Here is an 18,676-nt window from a genome sequence, read left to right as displayed (position 1 = left end):
AGTCATGTGCCACTGTGGACATGGAAGTTGCATAGCCTGCTGCTGGGCATGGTGGGCACCTGCCCAGGCACTCTCTCCAAGCCACACCTGAAATCACAGCTTGGAGTACCAGGGCCATGTGCTTTCTCTGGTGGGTCCCCATCCATGCCCCACACATGTCCCAAACACAGGGCCAGGCCACCCTTGGCCAATCCTGGGCCACATGGTGTCCTTTCCTTTCCTTAGGCCCAAGACCCTGCCACCCTGGACATGACCCCATGGCACAGAGTCTGGGCAGCAAATTCCCGGGACAGGACCATCAACAGCGGGCCTTCCACCGCACATTCCACTCTTCCAGCCACTCACCCATGGGGAAGGGGTGACCTCCAGCAGGACACAGGTTGTCAACTTGGCCTAAAGCCCATGAGTCCCAGGTCCGGCCCACAGCCCCACCAGGCACCAGCCAGAGCTCAGCCTTGACCCAAACCCAGGGAAACAGCACTGCCCCCCACCAAGTTCAAAGAGGCGCCATGGGATGGTCCATAGCTCAAAGGGTCAGTCCCATTTTGGGCCATGGTTGGGGTACAATCCTTGAATCTCCATGACCCAACCCCATGTGCTCATTCAAGCACCCCTCTCCAGGGAAAGAGAACTCTTGCATGACCCCCATGGTGCCCCGGAGGCCCTGTGGCCCCCATCATGTGGCCTGGGCAGTCCTCGAGGCCTGACACATGCACCGAGTCTCAGCTGGGAGCTCTCCTGCATGGGGCTGAAGGAAGTCTTTCCTGCCTGGACCACTGTCATCCCTGCAGGGCTTCAGGAAGGCAACATCTTGGGTCCAATTCCCAAGGAAGCCGCCCTCCTGGAGAAACCGTCCCTCCCCGGTGGAAATACAGGTTGGCTCCCTGAGGAAACCCTCCTGTCCTAAAGACTGACCCTCTGTGACCCCACGCGGCCTGACTCATGGCCCATGACACCAGCAGGATGCACTCACCTACGCTAATCAAGGTGAAGGGGCCCTTCTGAGCTGAAGAGCTCACTGAAAGACACAAGGCAAGAATGGGGACTCAGGGAAAAGCCACCAACATGCCCTGCCCCCAAGAAACAGCGCCAACACCAAGTCCTCACAGGGAGCCCGGTGTGCTTCATGGAGGAAAGCGGAGACAGGGTTGGGTCCCTGTGAGAGGCCCTTGAGGGCTTCCAGGTCTCCAGCCCAAAATACAGTGGCCCTGCCAGGGACCTCGTGATTCCCAGCGTCCACTTCCAAAATTGTCACCCAGGCTGGGCCTCAGCGTAATCCTACTGGGCATGATTTTTAAGTCATCACCTCTCTTCAGGACAATATAAGGTTCTCATCATTGACCCAACCCAGTGCACCCCGTTCCCCATCCAGAAGAACCCGGATGGGCTCACCAGCTCCATGAAGGAGACCAGGGTGCCAGGAAGGGCCCAAGCTTCAGTACAACAGGACCTGGGCACCTGGCTAATGGCCTCTGGCCGGGGCACAGCAGGCCCAGTGCAAGTCTTTCTCCAGGCTCACCATCTGGGGGGACAGGAAAAGGGCCCATGTGATGGGATTCACATGAAATACTGACCTGTCATGGACACAGGGTACCCTTGGGCCTCCCCACTACTGAACACTGGAAGGACAGGGCAGGAAGGTCACTGGGCTCGGGCAAGACGCCTGGGATGTGCCTACTGCATGCCTCAAGATAACCTCCCCTGCCCACACTGGCTGCTCCACATGACCCCAGGGCTGCACAGAGACCACTGGACACAGGCTAGGGCCACCAACCAGCTCACAGCCAACAAAGGAGGCTGGTCCTGATGCCAGGCACTGCTGCAGACCTGGTAGTTGCATAGCCTGCTCTTGGGCATGGTGGGCACCCAACCAGGCACCCTCTCCAAGTGCGCATCAGAAATCGCAGCCTAGGGCCCCATGGGCCCGTGCTTTCTCTGGTGGGTCCCCATCCATGCCCTGCACACCTCCCAAACTCAGAGCCAGGTCATACTGGACCAATTGGGGGCCACATGGTGTCTTCTGTGCTCCTTGGGCCCAAGACCCCACCACCTGGAGGTGACGCCATGGCTCAGTAGCAGCCTGGGCAGCAAACTCCCAAGACAGGACCCTCCACAGCAGGCCTTCCCACCTAAGGAGGCCATGCATCCTGACACTGGAACTCAGGAAAGATGTGACCCCAAGCAGAACTCAGGCTGCCGACCTGGCCCAAAGCCCACAAGTCCCTGGGCCAGCCTGCAACACCATCAGGTGCTGGCCAGAGCTCAAGCTTGACCCATCCCCACTGAAACAGTGGCACCCCCACCAGGCTCAATGTGGAGCCACCGGGATGGCTCATAGCTCAACAGCATCAGTCCCATTCAGGGCCACAGGTGGGCGGGATCCTTGAAACACTGTGGCCTGACCCTGTGGGCCTGATCACTCTGTCACCACCCATACAACAAGCCTGAAGACCGAGAGCTCCTGCATGACCCCTGTGGTGCCTCACAGCCTGTGTGGCACCCCGCATGTGGCCTGGGCAGTTCTCGAGGCCTGACCCATGCACAGAATCTCATCTGGGAGCTGCCTGCCCTGCAGGGGCTGAAAAAACCCTTTGCTGCTTGAAACATCATCACTTCTGCAGGTCTTCAGAAAAGATGTCCTCCATAGGTCCGATTCGAAAGAAAGTGGCCCTCTGGGAGAACCCATCCCTCCCCAGTGGGGATTCCCCTGCTCCCTGAGGAAACCCTGCTGACCTGGAGTCCCCACATGGCCTGGCTCATGGCCCATGACACCAGAAGGTTTCACTCACCTATGCTGGTCAACGCCAGGGGGCCCACTTGGGCAGAAGAGGTCATTCAAAGACACAAGGGAGAAAGGGGACTCAGGGAGGAGCCACCAACCTGCCCTGCCCCTGGGGAATGGGACTCTGACACCAAGCCCACACAGGGAGCCTGGGCTGCCTCACGGAGGAATGCAGAGACAGGGCTGGGGGCCGCCAAGATGCCCTTCAAGGCCTTGAGGTCTCCAGCCCAAAATACAGTGGCCCTGCCAGGGACCTCAGGATCCCAGCGTCCTCTTCCAAAATTCTCTCCTAGGTTGGGCCTCAGCATAATTCTATTGAGCATGATTTTTAAGTCATCACCTCTCTTCAGACAATATAAGGTTCTCATCATCGACCCAACCGAGGGCAACTCCCTCCCATGCATGCATCCAGTGGGACCCAGATGGGCTCACCACAGCTCAGGGCAGGAGACCAGGGCTCCAGGAAGGGCCTGAGCTTCAGCCCATCAGGAGCTGGGGACCTGGCTGACAGACACTGGCCCCGGGTCCATTGGTTCCAATGCAAGTCTTCCTCCAAGCTCACCATCTAGGACAGGAGGACACGTGTCCAAGTAGGGCCTCATGCCTCCATGTGGGGAAGGTGGGTAGGGGATATCCATGTGATAGGATCCATGCGGAGCACTGATGCATCATGGAGACGGACACAGACCACCCTTGGCCCTCCCAGCCACCCAACCCTTGAAGGACAGGGCAGATGGGTCACTGGTCTCACTCAAAAAGTCCAGGCTGTGCCCTACTGCAGGCATGACTCCAAGCATGATCCAAGCTGTCCCCATGGCCCAAAGCCCACGAGTTCTAGGGCCAGCCTGCAGCACCACAGGCACTGGCCAGAGCTCAGCCTTGACCTAGCCCCAGGGAAAGAGCACCACCCACCACCAGATTCAAGGAGGTGCCACTGGGATGACACATTGCTCAACAGGGTCAGTCCCATTCAGGGCCATGGGAGTCCTTGAAACTCCACGGCATGACCCCCACAGACCCAATTGCCTACCCCTCTCTGCAGAACCCCCGTAGCACCCCGGAGCCCCTGTGGCCACCTCATGTGTCCTGGGCAGTCCTCAGGGCCTGACCGATGCACCGAGTCTCAGATGGGAGCTGCCTGCATGGGGCTGAATGAACCCTTTGCTGCCTGGACCACCATCACCCCTGCTGGGCTTCAGGATAGGCATCCTTCTTGGGTTCGATTCCCAAGGAAGTGGCCCTTCTGGACAACTCATCGCCGGTGGGAATTCAGGTCCACACTTTTAGGAAACTCTCATGGCCTGAAGGCATCTGCTTGGTGACCCCACTTTGCCTCGCTCATGACCCATGACCTAAGCAGGATCCACTCACCTATGCCGGTCAATGTCAGAGGGCCCACCTGGGCAGAAGAGCTCACTGAAAGACACAGGGGAGAATGGGGGCTCTGGAAGGAGCTGCCCACATGCCCCGCCCGGGAACCAGAGCGCCAACACCAAACCCACACAGGGAGCCAGGGCTGCCTCACGGAGGAGCGCAGAGACAGGGTTGGACCCCCTCAAGATGCCCTTTAGGGCCTTGAGGTCTCTAGTCCAAAATACAGTGGCCCTGCCTGTATTTGGGATCCCAGCGTCCTCTTCCAAAATTTTAACCTAGACTGGGCCTCAGCGTAATCCTATTGAGCATGATTTTTAAGTCATCACCTCTCTTCAGGACAATATAAGGTTCTCATCATCGACCCAACCCAGGGCACGCCCCTCCCCGCGCATGCATCCAGTGGGACCCGGATGTGCTCACCACAGCTCAGTGCAGGAGACCAGGGCATTGGGAAGGGCCTGAGCTTCAGGGCACTGGGGGCCAGGGACCTGGCTGATGGACACTGGCCCAGAACCAGGGGGTCTTCCTCTGGGCTCACCATCTGGTGAGATAGGTGGAGGACAGGTCCAAACAGGGCCTCACCCTGCCATGTGGGGAAGAGAGCGGGCAGTGCCAGCTCACACATGCTTTCCCTCCATGTACCCACGTGATGGGATCCATGAGGAACACTGACCTGTCATGGACGCGGGGGACCCTTGGCCCTCCCTGCTACCGAACCCTGGAAGGACAGGGCAGGTGGTTCACTGCGCTCAAGCAAGAACACCTGGGCTGTGCCCTACTGCAGGCCCCAAGAGCACCTCCACTGCCCATGCCAGCTCCCCCAAACAACCCCAGGGCCTCACCAGGACTCCTTGGCACAAGCCAGGGTTATCAACCAGCTCATAAGCAATCAAGGAGGCTAGCCTGGATGCCACGAACTGCTGCAGATCTGGCAGTCACATAGCCTGCACCTGGGTGTGGAGAGTGTCCACTCAGACGCCCTCTATAATCATGCTGGAAATTGCATCCTGGGGTCCCAGGGCCACGTGCCTTCTCTGGTGGGTCCCCATTCATGCACCACATACCCCCCAAACACTCTCCCCACTCTCAGCCAATCAGGGGACACATGATACCCTCTCCTTTCCTTGGGCTGAAGATCCTGCCTCCCTGGAGGTGAACCCATGGCTCAGAAGCAGCCTGGACAGCAAATTGGTGGGATAGGACCCTCGACAGCAGGCCTTTCAACACAGGATGCCTGCCACCCTTTAGGCCACTCCACCTCTGGGTAGGATGACCTCCAGAGGCAGGCGGGCTGCACCCTTGGCCCAAAGCCGATTCCCAGGGCCAACCACCAGGTGCGGGCCAGAGCTCAGCCTTGACCCAACCCCATTGAAGCCACACTGCCCACACCAGGCTCAAGGAGACACCAGGCTCAAGGAGGCACCAGTGGGATAGCCCATTGCTCAACAGGGTTGGTCGCATCAGGGCAATGGGTGGGGCCTGACCCTTGAATCTTGGCCTGAATCCATAAACTAGATCACCCACACCCTGCTGCCATCCCACCACCTCTAGCAAGCCTCAAGGATGGAGAGTTCCTGCTTAACACCTGTGGCCTCCGGAGATCCTGTGGAACCCCTCACGTTGCCTGGGAGTCATCAAGCCCTCACCCATGCACCGAGTCTCAGCTAGAAGCTGTACTGCATTGGGTTGAAGGGAACCTTTCCTGCCTGGACCACCGTCACCCCTGCACAGCTTCAGGGAAGGCAAACTTCATGGAACCAGTTTCTATGGAAGACATCCTCCTAAAGAAACCATCCCTCCAAAGTGGGGATTCAGGTCAGCTCCCTGAGGAAACCCACATGGCCTAAAGGTGACCTCCAGCAACCCTACGCACCCTGGCTCATGGACCATGACACCAGCAGGATGTACTCACCTATGCCCATCAAAACCATGGGGACCACCTGGGCAGAAGAGCTCACTGAAAGACACAGGGGAGAACGGGTACTCAGGGAAAAGCTGACAATATGCCCCTTCCCAGGAGAACAGGAAGGCAAACACCAAGCAACACAGTGAAAGTGGGTTGCCTCACGGACAAGCGCAGAGACAGGTTTCAACAGCCCTGAGATGCCCATCAGGGCCTCAAGGACTCCAGCCAAAAATAAGAGTGGCCCAGATGGGGATCTCAGGATCCGAGCAGCCTCTTCCAAAATTCTAACCTAGGCCGGGCCTCAGCATAATCCTTTTGAGAATGATTTTTAAGTCATCACCTCTCTTCAGGACAATATAAGGTTCTCATCATCGACCCAACCCAGGGCAACCCCCTCCCCACCCATGCATCCACCAGTACCCAAATGGGCTCACCAAGCTCAGTGCAGTGACTAGGGCACCAGGAAGGGCCTGAGCTTCAGCATAACAGGGGCTGGACGCCGGGCTGACTGACGGACAGTGATGTAGAGCCAATGGCCCCAATAAAAGTCCTCCTCCAGGGCCACCATCTGGGGGGACAGGAGGAGGACATGCATCCAATCAGGGGCTCATGTGGGAAAGGGAGCAAGGGGTGCCTGCTCACACATGTCCTCCCTCCATGGACACATGTGATGCAATCCAGGTGAAACAGTGACGGTAATGGACCCAGGGAAACCTTGGCTTTCCCCGCCACCAAACCCTACAAGCCTGACCCCATGGGCCCGATTGCCCACCTCTCTCCGGGGATGGAGAGTCCCCCACATAATCCCCGTGGCACCCTGGAGCCCCTGTTGCCCAGCTCATGTGGCCCGGGCAGTCCTCGAGGTCAGACGCAGGCACCGAATGTCAGCAGGGAGCTGCCCCGCATGAGACTGAAGGAAACCTTTCCAGCCTGGACCACCATCACCCCTGCAGGGCTTCAGTGAAGGTGTCCTTCTGGGGTCAGATTCCCCAGGAAGCCACCCTCCTGGAGGACCAACCCATCCCTCCACGGTGGGGATTCAGGTTGGCTCCCCGAGAAAAACTTCCTGTCCTGAAGGCTGACCCTCAGTGACCCCATGTGTCTGGCTCATGGCCCATGAACCCAACAGGATCCACTCACCTATGCTTGTCAATGCCAGGGGACCCGCCTGAGCAGGAGAGCTCACTGAAAGAATCAAGGGGAGAACAAGGGTTCAGGAAGGAACCACCAACCCCACCCGCCCCCAGAAAACCAGAGTGCCAACACCAAGCCCACACAGAGAGCCTGGGCTGCCTCACAGAGGAGTACAGGGACAGTGCTGGGCCCCCCAGATACCCTTCAGGGCCTCCAGGTCTCCAGCCAAAAATACAGGGGCCGTCCTGGGGACCTCAGGATCCCAGCATCCTCTTCCAAAATTCTAACCCAGGCCGGGCCTCAGCATAATCCTTTTGAGAATGATTTTTAGGTCATCACCTCTCTTCAGAACAATATAAGGTTCTCATCATCGACCCAACCCAGGGCACCTCCCACCCTGCCCAGGCATCCAGCAGTACCTGAATGGGCTCACCAAGCTCAGTGCAGAAGACTATGGCACCAGGAAGGGCCTGAGCTTCAGCACATCAGGGGCTGGACGCCAGGCTGACAGACACTGACGTGGGGCCAGCGGCCCCAATACAAGTCCTCTTCCAGGGCCACCATCTGGGGGGACAGGAGGAGGACATCTGTCCAACCAGAGGCTCATGCATCCATGTGGTGAAGAGGGTGGGGGTTGGGGGGTGCCAGTTCATGCATGCTGTCCCTCCGTGGACCCATTTGATGGGATCCATGGGAAACACTGATGTGTCACAGACACAGGGGACCCTGGGCCCTCCCTGTCAGGGAACCCCGTGAGGACACGGCAGGTGGGTCACTGGGCTCGGGCAAGACACCCAGGCTGCACCCTACTGCAGGCCTCCAGAGCACCTCCACTGCCCATACTGGCTGTCCCACACGGCCCCAGGGCTGCACCCGAACCCCCGGGAAAGGGCCAGGGCCATCAACAGCTCACGGACAACCAAGTAGAATGGCCCAGACACCTCTTGCCACTGCCGACCTGAAAGTTCCACAGCCTGACCCTGGGTGTGGAGGGGGCCCAGGACCGTCTCCAAGCATGCACTCAGAAATTGCAGCCTAGGGCCCGAGGTCCATGAGTTTCCTCTGGTGGGTCCCTATCCATGCCCCACACAACACCTCCCACACTCAGAGCAGGGCCACACTCAGCCAACTGAGGGAAACACGGTGTCCTCTCCTTTCCTTGGGCCCAAGACCCTGCCACCCTGGAGGTGACCCCATGGCTCAGAAGCAGCCTGGATGGCAAATTTCTGGGACATTTCCTTCCACAGCAGGCCTTCCCACCTGAGGAGGACACCCTTCCTGCCGCTCACCTACAAGGAAGGGGTGACCCCCAGCGGGACACAGGCTGCAACCTGGGCCCAAAACCCATGAATCTCAGGGCTGGACTGCACCACCATCAGGCGCTGGCCAGAGCTAGTCTCGACCCAACCTCAGGGAAACAGCGCCACCCCAAACTTGGTTCAAAGAGGTGCCCCTGGGATGCCCCATTGCTTAATAGGGTTGGTTCCCTTCAGGGCCATGGGTGTGGTGTGATCTGTGAATCTGGGGCTCGACCCCATGGGCCAAATTGCCCACCACTCTTCAGGGTCAGAGAGACCCTGCGAGGCCCCTGTGGTGCCCCAGAGCCCTTGTGGCCCCCCTCATGTGGCCTGCCCATCCTAGAGGCCTAACCCAACCACCGAGTCTCTGCTGGGCTCTTCCCTGCCTGGGGCTGAGGGAACCCTTTTTTGCCTGGACAACTGTCAACCCTGCAGGGCTTCAGAGAAGGCATCCTACTTGGGTCAGATTCAAAAGGGGACTGCCCTCCTGGAGAACCCATCTCAGTTTGGGATTCAGGTCGGCTCCTGAGGAAACCCTCATAGCTCAAATGCTGACCCTTGGCAACCCTATAGATTGGCGCATGGCCCATGACCCATGCAGGAGGCACTCACCTATGCTGGTCAATGCCAGGGAGTCTGCTGGGTGAAAGAGCTCACTGAAAGACACAGGGGAGAACAGGGGCTCAGGAAAGAGCAGCCAAAATGCCCAACCTCCAGGAAAGCAGAGCACCGACACCAAGCCCACACAGGGAGCTTGGGCTGCCTCATGGAGGGTGAAGAGAGAGGATTGGGCCCCCAGGAGGTGCCCTTCAGGGCTTCCAGGTCTCCACCCCAAAATACAGTGACCCTGTCAGGGATCTCATTGATTCCCAGTGTCCTCTTCCAAAATTGTCACCTAGAGTGGGCCTCAGCGTAATCCTATTGAGCATGATTTTTAAGTCATCACTTTTCTTCAGGACAATATAAGGTTCTCATCATTGACCCAATCCAGGGCACATTCCTCCCCATGCATGCATCCAGCGGGACCCGGATGTTCTCACCACAGCTCAGTGCAGGAGACCAGGGCACCAGGAAGGGCATGAGCTTCAGTGCACCGGGGTCTGGCATCTGGCTGATGGACTTTGGCTTGGGGCTAGGGGACCCAAGAAGAGTCTTCTTCCAGGTTCACTATCTGGAGGGGCGGGGGTCAGGTGTCCAAACAGGGCCTCAGATCTCCATGTGGGAAAGGGAGCAAGGGGTGCCTGCTCACACATGTCCTCCCTCCATGGACACATGTGATGCGATCCATGTGAAACAGTGACGGTAATGGACCCAAGGAAACTTTGGCTCTCCCTGCCACTGAACCCTACCAGCCTGACCCCATGGGGCCAATCGCCCACCTCTCTCTGGGGATGGAGAGCCCCCGCATAATCCCAGTGGCACCCTGGAGCCCCTGTTGCCCAGCTCATGTGGCCCGGGCAGTCCTCGAGGTCAGACGCAGGCACCGAATGTCAGCAGGGAGCTGCCCCGCATGAGACTGAAGGAAACCTTTCCAGCCTGGACCACCGTCACCCCTGCAGGGCTTCAGTGAAGGTGTCCTTCTGGGGTCAGATTCCCCAGGAAGCCACCCTCCTGGAGAACCAACCCATCCCTCCACGGTGGGGATTCAGGTTGGCTCCCCGAGGAAAACTTCCTGTCCTGAAGGCTGACCCTCAGTGACCCCATGTGTCTGGCTCGTGGCCCATGAACCCAACAGGATCCACTCACCTATGCTTGTCAATGCCAGGGGACCCACCTGAGCAGGAGAGCTCACTGAAAGAATCAAGGGGAGAACAAGGGTTCAGGAAGGAACCACCAACCCCACCCGCCCCCAGAAAACCAGAGTGCCAACACCAAGCCTGGGCTGCCTCACAGAGGAGTACAGGGACAGTGCTGGGCCCCCCAGATACCCTTCAGGGCCTCCAGGTCTCCAGCCAAAAATACAGGGGCCGTCCTGGGGACCTCAGGATCCCAGCATCCTCTTCCAAAATTCTAACCTAGGCCGGGCCTCAGCATAATCCTTTTGAGAATGATTTTTAGGTCATCACCTCTCTTCAGAACAATATAAGGTTCTCATCATCGACCCAACTCAGGGCACCTCCCACCCTGCCCAGGCATCCAGCCATACCTGAATGGGCTCACCAAGCTCAGTGCAGGGGACTATGGCACCAGGAAGGGCCTGAGCTTCACCATATCAGGGGATGGACGCCGGGCTGACGGACACTGACGTGGGGCCAGCGGCCCCAATACAAGTCCTCTTCCAGGGCCACCATCTGGGGGGACAGGAGGAGGACATCTGTCCAACCAGAGGCTCATGCCTCCATGTGGGGAAGAGGGTGGGGGTTGGGGGGTGCCAGTTCACTCATGCTCTCCCTCCGTGGACCCATTTGATGGGATCCATGGGAAACACTGATGTGTCACAGACACGGGGGACCCTTGACCCTCCCTGTCAGGGAACCCCGTGAGGACACGGCAGGCGGGTCACTGGGCTCGGGCAAGACACCCAGGCTGCACCCTACTGCAGGCCTCCAGAGCACCTCCACTGCCCACACTGGCTGTCCCACACAACCCCAGGGCTGCACCCGAACCCCTGGGAAAGGGCCAGGGCCACCAACAGCTCATGGACAACCAAGTAGACTGGCCCAGACACCTCATGCTGCTGCCGACCTGACAGTTGCACAGCCTGACCCTGGGCGTGGAGGGGGCCCAGGACTGTCTCCAAGCATGCACTCAGAAATTGCAGCCTAGGGCCCGAGGGCCATGCGTTGTCCCTGGTGGGTCCCTATCCGTGCCTCACACAACACTTCCCACACACAGAGCAGGGCCACACTCAGCTAATTGAGGGAAACACGGTGTCCTCTCCTTTCCTTGGTCCCAAGACCCTGCCACCCTGGAGGCGACCCCATGGCTCAGAAGCAGCATCGACAGCAAATTGCTGGGACAGTTCCTTCCACAGTAGGCCTTCCCACCTCAGGAGGATGCCCTTCCCACCACTTGCCCGCAAAGAAGGGGTGATCCCCAGCGGGACAAAGGCTGCACCCAAGGCCATGAATCTCAGGGCCGGACTGCACCATCATCAGGCGATGGCTGGAGATAGTCTCGACCCAACCTCAGGAAAATAGCGCCACCCCAAACTTGGTTCAAAGAGGCGCCCCTGGGATGCCCCAATGCTTAACAGGGTCGGTTCCCATCAGGGGCATGGGTGTGGTGTGATCCTTGAATCTGGGGCCCGACCCCATGGGCCAAATCACCCACCACTCTTTGGGGTCGGAGAGACCCTGCGAGGCCCCTGTGGTGCCCCAGAGCCCTTGTGGCCCCACTCATGTGGCCTGCCCATCCTAGAGGCCTAACCGAACCACTGAGTCTCTGCTGCGCACTGCCCTGCCTGGGGCTGAGGGAACCCTTTCTTGCCTGCACAACTGGCACCCCTGCAGGGCTTCAGAGAAGGCATCCTACCTGGGTCAGATTCACAAGGAAGCTGCCCTCCTGGAGAACCCATCCCAGGTGGGGATTCAGGTCGGCTCCTGGAGAAACCATCATTGCTCAAATGCTGACCCTCGGCAACCTTATAGACTGGCGCATGGCCCATGACCCAAGCAGGAGACACTCACCTATGCCGGTCAATGCCAGGGAGTCTGCTGAGTGATAGAGCTCACTGAAAGACACAGGGGAGAACAGGGGCTCAGGAAAGAGCAGCCAAAATGCCCAAGCTCCAGGAAAGCAGAACGCCGACACCAAGCCCACACACGGAGCTTGGGCTGCCTCATGGGGGTGTAAATAGACAGGGTTCGGCCCCCATGAGGTGCCCTTCAGGTCTTCCAGGTCTCCACCCCAAATTACAGTGGCCCTGCCAGGGACCTCATTGATTCCCAGTGTCCTCTTCCAAAATTGTCACCTAGAGTGGGCCTCAGCATAATCCTATTGAGCATGATTTTTAAGTCATCACCTTTCTTCATGACAATATAAGGTTCTCATCATTGACCCAATCCAGGGCACATTCCTCCCCATGCATGCATCCAGCGGGACCTGGATGTTCTCACCACAGCTCAGTGCAGGAGACCAGGGCACCAGGAAGGGCATGAGCTTCAGTGCACCAGGGTCTGTCATCTGGCTGATGGACATTGGCTTGGGGCCAGGGGACCCAAGAAGAGTCTTCTTCCAGGTTCACTATCTGGAGGGACGGGGGTCAGGTGTCCAAACAGGGCCTCACATCTCCATGCGGGAAAGGGAGCAAGGGGTGCCTGCTCACACATGCTCTCCCTTGTATCCCAGACACGGGACCCTTGGCCCTCCCTGTCAGGGAACCACGTGAGGACATGGCAGGTGGTGATGGGATCCATGTGGTGGGATCCATGTGAAACAGTGATGGTAATGGACCCAGGGAACCCTTGGCTCTCCCCACCACCGAACCCTACAAGCCTGACCCCATGGGGCTGATCGCCCACCTTTCTCTGGGGACAGAGAGCCCCTGCATAATCCCCGTGGCACCCTGGAGCCCTTGTTGCCCCGCTCATGTGGCCAGGGCAGTCCCCGATTTCAGATGCAGGCACGGAATGTCAGCAAGGAGCTGCCCCGCATAAGACTGAAGGAAACCTTTCCAGCCTGGACCACCATCACCCCTGCAGGGCTTCAGTGAAGGTGTCCTTCTGGGGTCAGATTCCCCAGGAAGCCACCATCTGGAGGACCAACCCATCCCTCCATGGTAGGGATTCAGGTTGGCTCCCCGAGGAAAACTTCCTGTCCTGAAGGCTGGCCCTCAGTGACCCCATGTGTCTGGCTCATGGCCCATGAACCCAGCAGGATCCACTCACCTATGCTTGTCAATGCCAGGGGACCCACCTGAGCAGGAGAGCTCACTGAAAAAATCAAGGGGAGGACAAGGGTTCAGGAAGGAACCACAAACCTCACCCGCACCCAGAAAACCAGAGTGCCAACACCAAGCCCGCACAGAGAGACTGGGCTGCCTCACAGAGGAGTATAGGGAGAAGGCTGGGCCCCCCAGATACCCTTCAGGGCCTCCAGGTCTCCAGCCAAAAATACAGGGTCCCTTCTGGGGACCTCGGGATCCCAGCATCCTCTTCCAAATTCTAACCTAGGCCGGGCCTCAGCATAATCCTTTTGAGAATGATTTTCAAGTCATCACCTCTCTTCAGGACAATATAAGGTTCTCATCATCGACCCAACCTAGGGCAACTTCCTCCCCGCCCATGCATCCAGCAGTACCTGAATGGGCTCACCAAGCTCAGTGCAGGAGACTAGGGCACCAGTCAGGGCCTGAGCTTCAGCATATCAGGGGCTGGACGCCAGGCTGACTGACACTGGCCTAGGGCCATTGGTCCCAACACCACTCTTTCTCCTGTTTCACGATCTGGGGGAACAGGAGTAGGATAGCTGTCCAAACACAACCTCAGTCCTCTATGTGAGCAGAAGGTTGGGTGTGGCAGTTCAAGTATACTCGCCCTCCATGGACCTATGTGATCGTTTTCATGCGGAACACTGGCCCATCACGGACACAGGGTACCTAATGCTCTTTTAGCCACAGAACTCTGGAAGGACAGGGCAGGCTGGTCACTGGGCCCCTACTGGCTCCCCCACACAACCCCAGGGTCACTCCAGGACTCCTAGGCACAGGCCAGGGCCACCAACTCATTCACAGGAAACCAAGGAAGCTGGCCTAGATGTCAGATACCACTACAGCCCTGGCAGTCACATAGCCTATCCCTGTGCATGTTGGGCACCCACCCAGATGCCCTATCCCAGCACATACTGGAAATCACAACCTGGGGTCCAAGGGCCACAATTTTCTCTGGTGGGTCTGCATCCACGCCCCACTCACCTCCTGAACACAGAGTAGGGCTACAATCAGCTAATCAGGGGACACACGGCATCTTCTCCTGTCCTTGGGCCCAAGATCCGCTACCCTGGAGGTGACCCCATGACTCAGAAGCACTGTGGGCAGCATATTCCAAGGACAAGTCCCTAGACAGCAGGCCTTGCAACCTCAGGAGGCAACCATTCCCAACACTTGCCCATTGGGAAGGGATGACTTCTAGCCACGGGAAAGGGGGGACTTCCAGGGGGAGCAGGCTGACCCCTTGGCCCAAAGCCGACGAGTCCATGGCCAGACCTCAGCACCACCAGGCACCAGCCAGAGCCGAGGCTTGACCCATACCTAGGGAAACAGCACCGCCCCCCTCAAGGCTCAATGAGGCCCATGGAATGGCTCATTACTCAACAGGGTCTGTCTCATTCAGGGCCATACATTGGGCACAATCCTTAAATCTCCACAGCTCGACTCCATGGGCCCTATCATCCACCTTTCTCCATGAATGGAGAGCTCCTATGTGACCCCCCAGTGTCCCAGAGCCCCTTTTGGCCCCTCAGGTGGACTGGGCAGTCCTCAAGGCCAGACTCGAACACCTAGACCCAGCTGGGAGCTACTATGTGTGAGACTGAAGGAACCCTCTCCTGCCTGGACCACCATCATCCCTGCAGGGCTCCAGGGAAGGCGTCCCCCTTGGGTCCAATTTCCCAGGAAGCCACCCTCCTGGAGGACCAACCTATCCCTCCCCAGTGGGGATACAGGTTCGCTCCCTGAGGAACCTCTCCTGTCCCAAAGGCTGACCCTCAGTGACTCTACCCGTCCTGGCCCATGGCCCATGATGGCAGCAGGATCCACTCACCTCTGCCGGTGAATGCCAGGGTGCCCCACCTGGGTTGAAGAGCTCACTGAAAGACACAAGTGGAGAAGGGGGGCTCAAGGAGGAGCTGTCCACGTGCCCCACCCCAGGGAACTGGACCACCAACAGCAAGCCCACACAGGGAGCCTGGGCTGCCTCACGGAGGAGCACAGAGACAGGGTTGGACCCCCCAGATGCCCTTCAGGGCCACCAGGGCTCCAGCCCAAAATAAATAAATAAAGTCCCCTACTGGGGACTTCGGGATCCCAGCATCCTCTTCCAAATTCTCACCTAGGGTGGGCCTCAGCGTAATCCTATTGAGCATGAATTTTAAGTCATCACCTCTCTTCAGGATAATATAAGGTTCTCATCATCGACCCAAATCAGGGCACGCCCCGCCCCATGCATGCATCCAGAGGGACCAGGATGTGCTCACCACAGCTCAGTGTAGGAAACCAGGACAACAGGTAGGTCCCAAGCTTCAGCACACCAGGGTGGGCACTTGGCTAATGGCCACTGGCCTGGGTCCACTGGGCCCAATGCAAGTCCTCCTCCAGGCTCACCATCTGGGGGGGACAGTAAGAGGATATGTGTCCAAACACAGCCTCATGCTTCCATGTGGGGAAGGGGTAAGGGATACCCATGTGATGGGGTCCATGAGGAACACTGACCTAGCATGGACGTGGGGCACGCTTGGCCTTCCCCGTCACCAAACCCTGAAAAAACAGGGTAGGTGGGTCACTCGGTTCAGGCAAGAAATCTGGGCTGCACCCTACTGAAGGCCTCGATAGCATCTCCACTGCCCACGCTGGCTGCCCCACACGATCCCAGAGCCACTCTGGGACCACAGGGCACAGGCCAGGGGAACCAATCAGCTCTTGGCCAACCAAGGAGAGTGGCCCAGAAGCCATGTGCCGCTGTGGAGATGGAAGTTGCATAGCCTGCCCCAGGGCATGGTGGGCACCTGCCTAGATGCTATTTGCAAGCCACACCTGAAATCGAAGCCTGGAGTCCCAGGGCCACGTGCTTTCTCTGGCGGGTCCCTATCCATGCCCCGTACATGTCCCAAACACAGAGTCAGGCCACCCTTGGCCAACCGTGGGCTACATAGTGTCCTCTCTTTCCTTAGCCCGACTCCACCACCCTGGAGTTGACCCCATGGCTCAGAAGCAGCCTGAGTAGTAAATTCCTGGGACAGGACCATCAACAGCAGGTCTTCCAACCTCAGGATCCACTCTTCCAGCCACTCACCAACAGGCAAGGGGTGATCTCCAGCAGGACATGGCTGCCGAATGGACCAAAGCCCACAAGAACCTGGGCTGGCCTGCAGCATCACCAGGCACTGGCCAGAGCTCAGCCTTGACCCAAACCCAGGGAAACAGCCCTGCCTCCCACCAGGCTCAAAGAGGCCCCACTGAAATGGCCCATTACTCAACACGGTTGGTCGCATTTAGGGCCACCGTTGGGATGTGATCCTTGAATCTCTGCAGCCTGACCCCATGGGCTCATTCAAGCACCCCACTCCAAGGAAAGAGAGCTCTCATGTGACCCCTGTGGCACCCCAGAGCCCTTGTGGCCCCCTCATGTGGCCTGGGCCATCCTTGAGGCCAGACTCGCACACTGAGTCTCAGCTGGGAGCTGCCCTCCATGGGACTGAGGGGACCCTTTCCTGCCTGGATGACTGTTACCCCTGTAAGGCTTCAGGGAAGGCATCGTCTTGGGTCTGATTCCCAAGGAAGCCAGCCTCCTGGAGAAACTGTCTCAACCTGGTGGGGATTCAGGTCGGCTCCCTGAGGAAACCCATGTGGCCTAAAGAGTGACCTTTGGTGACCCTACACAGCCTGGCTCATGGCCCATGATGGCAGCAGAATGCACTCACCTATGCGCATCAATGTCAGGGAGCCCACCTGGGCTGAAGAGCTCACTGAAAGACAGAAGACACAAGGGGAGAACGGGGGCTCAGGAAGGACCCAGCAAGCTGCCCTACCACAGGGAACCAGAATGCAGACACCAAGCCCACAAAGGGAGCCTGGGCTGCCTCATATGTAATGTGGAGACAGGGTAGAGTCCCCCCGAAGATGCTGTTCAGGGCTTGGAGGTCTCCAGTCCAAAATACAGTGCCCATGACAGGGACCTAGAAATCCCAGCACCCTCTTCCAAAATTCTCACCTAGGCTGGGCCTCAGCGTAATCCTATTGAGCATGATTTTTAAGTCATCGCCTCTCTTCAGAACAATATAAGGTTCTCATCATCGACCCAACCCAGGACACCACCACCCCCCAACACATGCATGCATCCATTGGGACCCAGATGTGCTCACCACAGCTCAGTGCAGGAGACCAGGGCACCAGGAAGGGCCTGAGCTTCAGCTTATCAGGGGCTGAGCACCTGGCTGAGGGACATTTTCCCGGGGCCAGTGGGCCCAGTGCAATTCTTCTTCCAGGGTCACCATCTGGAGGGGTGGGGGACAGGTGTCCAAACAGGGCCTTGGGCCTCCATAGGGCAAAGTGGGCAGGGCGTGTTGGCTCACACATGCTCTCCCACCATGAACTCATGAGATGAGATCCATGTAAAACAGTGACGGTTATGCACACGAGGAACCCTTGGCCCTCCCTGCCACTCAACCCTGGAAGGAAAGGGCAGGTGAGTCATGGGATTCCAGCAAGATGCCCAGGCTGCACCCTACTGTAGGACCCTGGAGCACCTCCACTGCCCATGCCAGCTCCCCCACATGACTCCGGGCTGCAATAGGACCATTGGGCAGGGCCAGGGCCACCAACCAGCTCATGGCAAACCAAGGAGGCTGGCCTGGACCCCATGTGCCACTGCAGACCTGGCAGTCACATAACCTGCCCCTGGGCATGGAATGCAACCATCCATGCACCCTTTATAAGCTCACACCACAAATACCATCCTGGGGCCCCAGGGCCACATGCCTTCTCTGGTGGGTCCCTGTTCATGCACCGCATACCTCCCAAACACAGAGCTGGGCCACATTCGGCCAATCAGCGGCCACATAATGTCCTCTCCTTTCCTTTGGCTAAAGACCCTGTCACCCTGGAGGTGACCCCATGACTCAGAAGCATCCTGCGCAGCAAATTGCCAGCACAGGATCCTTGACAGTGGGTCTCCCATCACAGGATGCCACCCTTCCGGCCACTCCGCTTCAGGTAGGGGTGACCTCAAGTGGGACACAGGCTGCACCCTTGGCCTAAAGCCCACGATTCCCAGGGCCAACCACAAGGTGACAGCCAGAGCTCAGCCTTGACCCAACCCCACTGAGGCAGCACCACCCCCACCAGGCTCAAGGTGCCACCACTGGGATGGCCACTGCTCAACAGGGTCGGTCCCATTCAGGGCCATGAGTGGTTCCCGACACTTGAATGTTCACGGCCTGACTCCGTAAGCCAGATCACCCACACCCAACCCCTCTGCAAGCCTCAGGGACAGAGGGATCCCGTATAAGACTCCTGGCTGTGGAGAC

At 58.4% G+C, this 18,676-nt stretch overlaps 1 long non-coding RNA gene and 11 other non-coding genes across 13 annotated transcripts in view; all 12 read right to left on the bottom strand.

Annotated features, from left to right (window-relative positions):
* LOC116482007 (uncharacterized) overlaps positions 1-13,825 on the bottom strand; it is a 33,543-nt gene extending 19,718 nt beyond the window's left edge. For both annotated transcript variants that reach the window (XR_009209901.1, XR_009209902.1), the window contains exons 1-14: positions 13,736-13,825; positions 12,553-13,368; positions 12,124-12,167; positions 10,641-10,785; positions 10,241-10,285; positions 9,535-9,665; positions 9,107-9,150; positions 7,616-7,760; positions 7,203-7,247; positions 6,497-6,630; positions 6,069-6,113; positions 4,999-5,106; positions 4,154-4,198; positions 3,215-3,347 (exon numbers count right to left, since the gene is read on the bottom strand). This is a non-coding gene — a long non-coding RNA (uncharacterized LOC116482007). The remainder of the gene's footprint in view (positions 1-3,214; positions 3,348-4,153; positions 4,199-4,998; positions 5,107-6,068; positions 6,114-6,496; positions 6,631-7,202; positions 7,248-7,615; positions 7,761-9,106; positions 9,151-9,534; positions 9,666-10,240; positions 10,286-10,640; positions 10,786-12,123; positions 12,168-12,552; positions 13,369-13,735) is intronic.
* On the bottom strand, positions 1,263-1,344 carry LOC116482715 (small nucleolar RNA SNORD115). Its single transcript, XR_004251987.1, has one exon. It is a non-coding gene; the product is annotated as a small nucleolar RNA SNORD115 (small nucleolar RNA).
* Positions 3,079-3,159, bottom strand: LOC116482734 (small nucleolar RNA SNORD115). Its single transcript, XR_004252005.1, has one exon. It is a non-coding gene; the product is annotated as a small nucleolar RNA SNORD115 (small nucleolar RNA).
* On the bottom strand, positions 4,439-4,520 carry LOC116482700 (small nucleolar RNA SNORD115). The gene has a single exon (XR_004251972.1). It is a non-coding gene; the product is annotated as a small nucleolar RNA SNORD115 (small nucleolar RNA).
* LOC116482727 (small nucleolar RNA SNORD115) lies at positions 6,359-6,440 on the bottom strand. Its single transcript, XR_004251999.1, has one exon. It is a non-coding gene; the product is annotated as a small nucleolar RNA SNORD115 (small nucleolar RNA).
* LOC116482730 (small nucleolar RNA SNORD115) lies at positions 7,492-7,573 on the bottom strand. Its single transcript, XR_004252002.1, has one exon. It is a non-coding gene; the product is annotated as a small nucleolar RNA SNORD115 (small nucleolar RNA).
* LOC116482709 (small nucleolar RNA SNORD115) lies at positions 9,397-9,478 on the bottom strand. The gene has a single exon (XR_004251981.1). It is a non-coding gene; the product is annotated as a small nucleolar RNA SNORD115 (small nucleolar RNA).
* LOC116482729 (small nucleolar RNA SNORD115) lies at positions 10,517-10,598 on the bottom strand. The gene has a single exon (XR_004252001.1). It is a non-coding gene; the product is annotated as a small nucleolar RNA SNORD115 (small nucleolar RNA).
* On the bottom strand, positions 12,415-12,496 carry LOC116482716 (small nucleolar RNA SNORD115). The gene has a single exon (XR_004251988.1). It is a non-coding gene; the product is annotated as a small nucleolar RNA SNORD115 (small nucleolar RNA).
* On the bottom strand, positions 13,612-13,693 carry LOC116482733 (small nucleolar RNA SNORD115). The gene has a single exon (XR_004252004.1). It is a non-coding gene; the product is annotated as a small nucleolar RNA SNORD115 (small nucleolar RNA).
* Positions 13,826-15,490: 1,665 nt separating the features above from the next.
* LOC116482714 (small nucleolar RNA SNORD115) lies at positions 15,491-15,572 on the bottom strand. The gene has a single exon (XR_004251986.1). It is a non-coding gene; the product is annotated as a small nucleolar RNA SNORD115 (small nucleolar RNA).
* A 1,796-nt stretch (positions 15,573-17,368) lies between these two features.
* Positions 17,369-17,450, bottom strand: LOC116482712 (small nucleolar RNA SNORD115). Its single transcript, XR_004251984.1, has one exon. It is a non-coding gene; the product is annotated as a small nucleolar RNA SNORD115 (small nucleolar RNA).
* Positions 17,451-18,676: the final 1,226 nt, after the last annotated feature.

The sequence above is a fragment of the Hylobates moloch genome, unplaced genomic scaffold (genome assembly GCF_009828535.3).
Source record: "Hylobates moloch isolate HMO894 unplaced genomic scaffold, HMol_V3 SCAFFOLD_14, whole genome shotgun sequence".
Classification (NCBI taxonomy): domain Eukaryota; kingdom Metazoa; phylum Chordata; class Mammalia; order Primates; family Hylobatidae; genus Hylobates; species Hylobates moloch.
The sequence above is the reverse complement of the archived record's forward strand: the minus strand, read 5'-3'. Positions and strand labels throughout refer to the sequence as shown.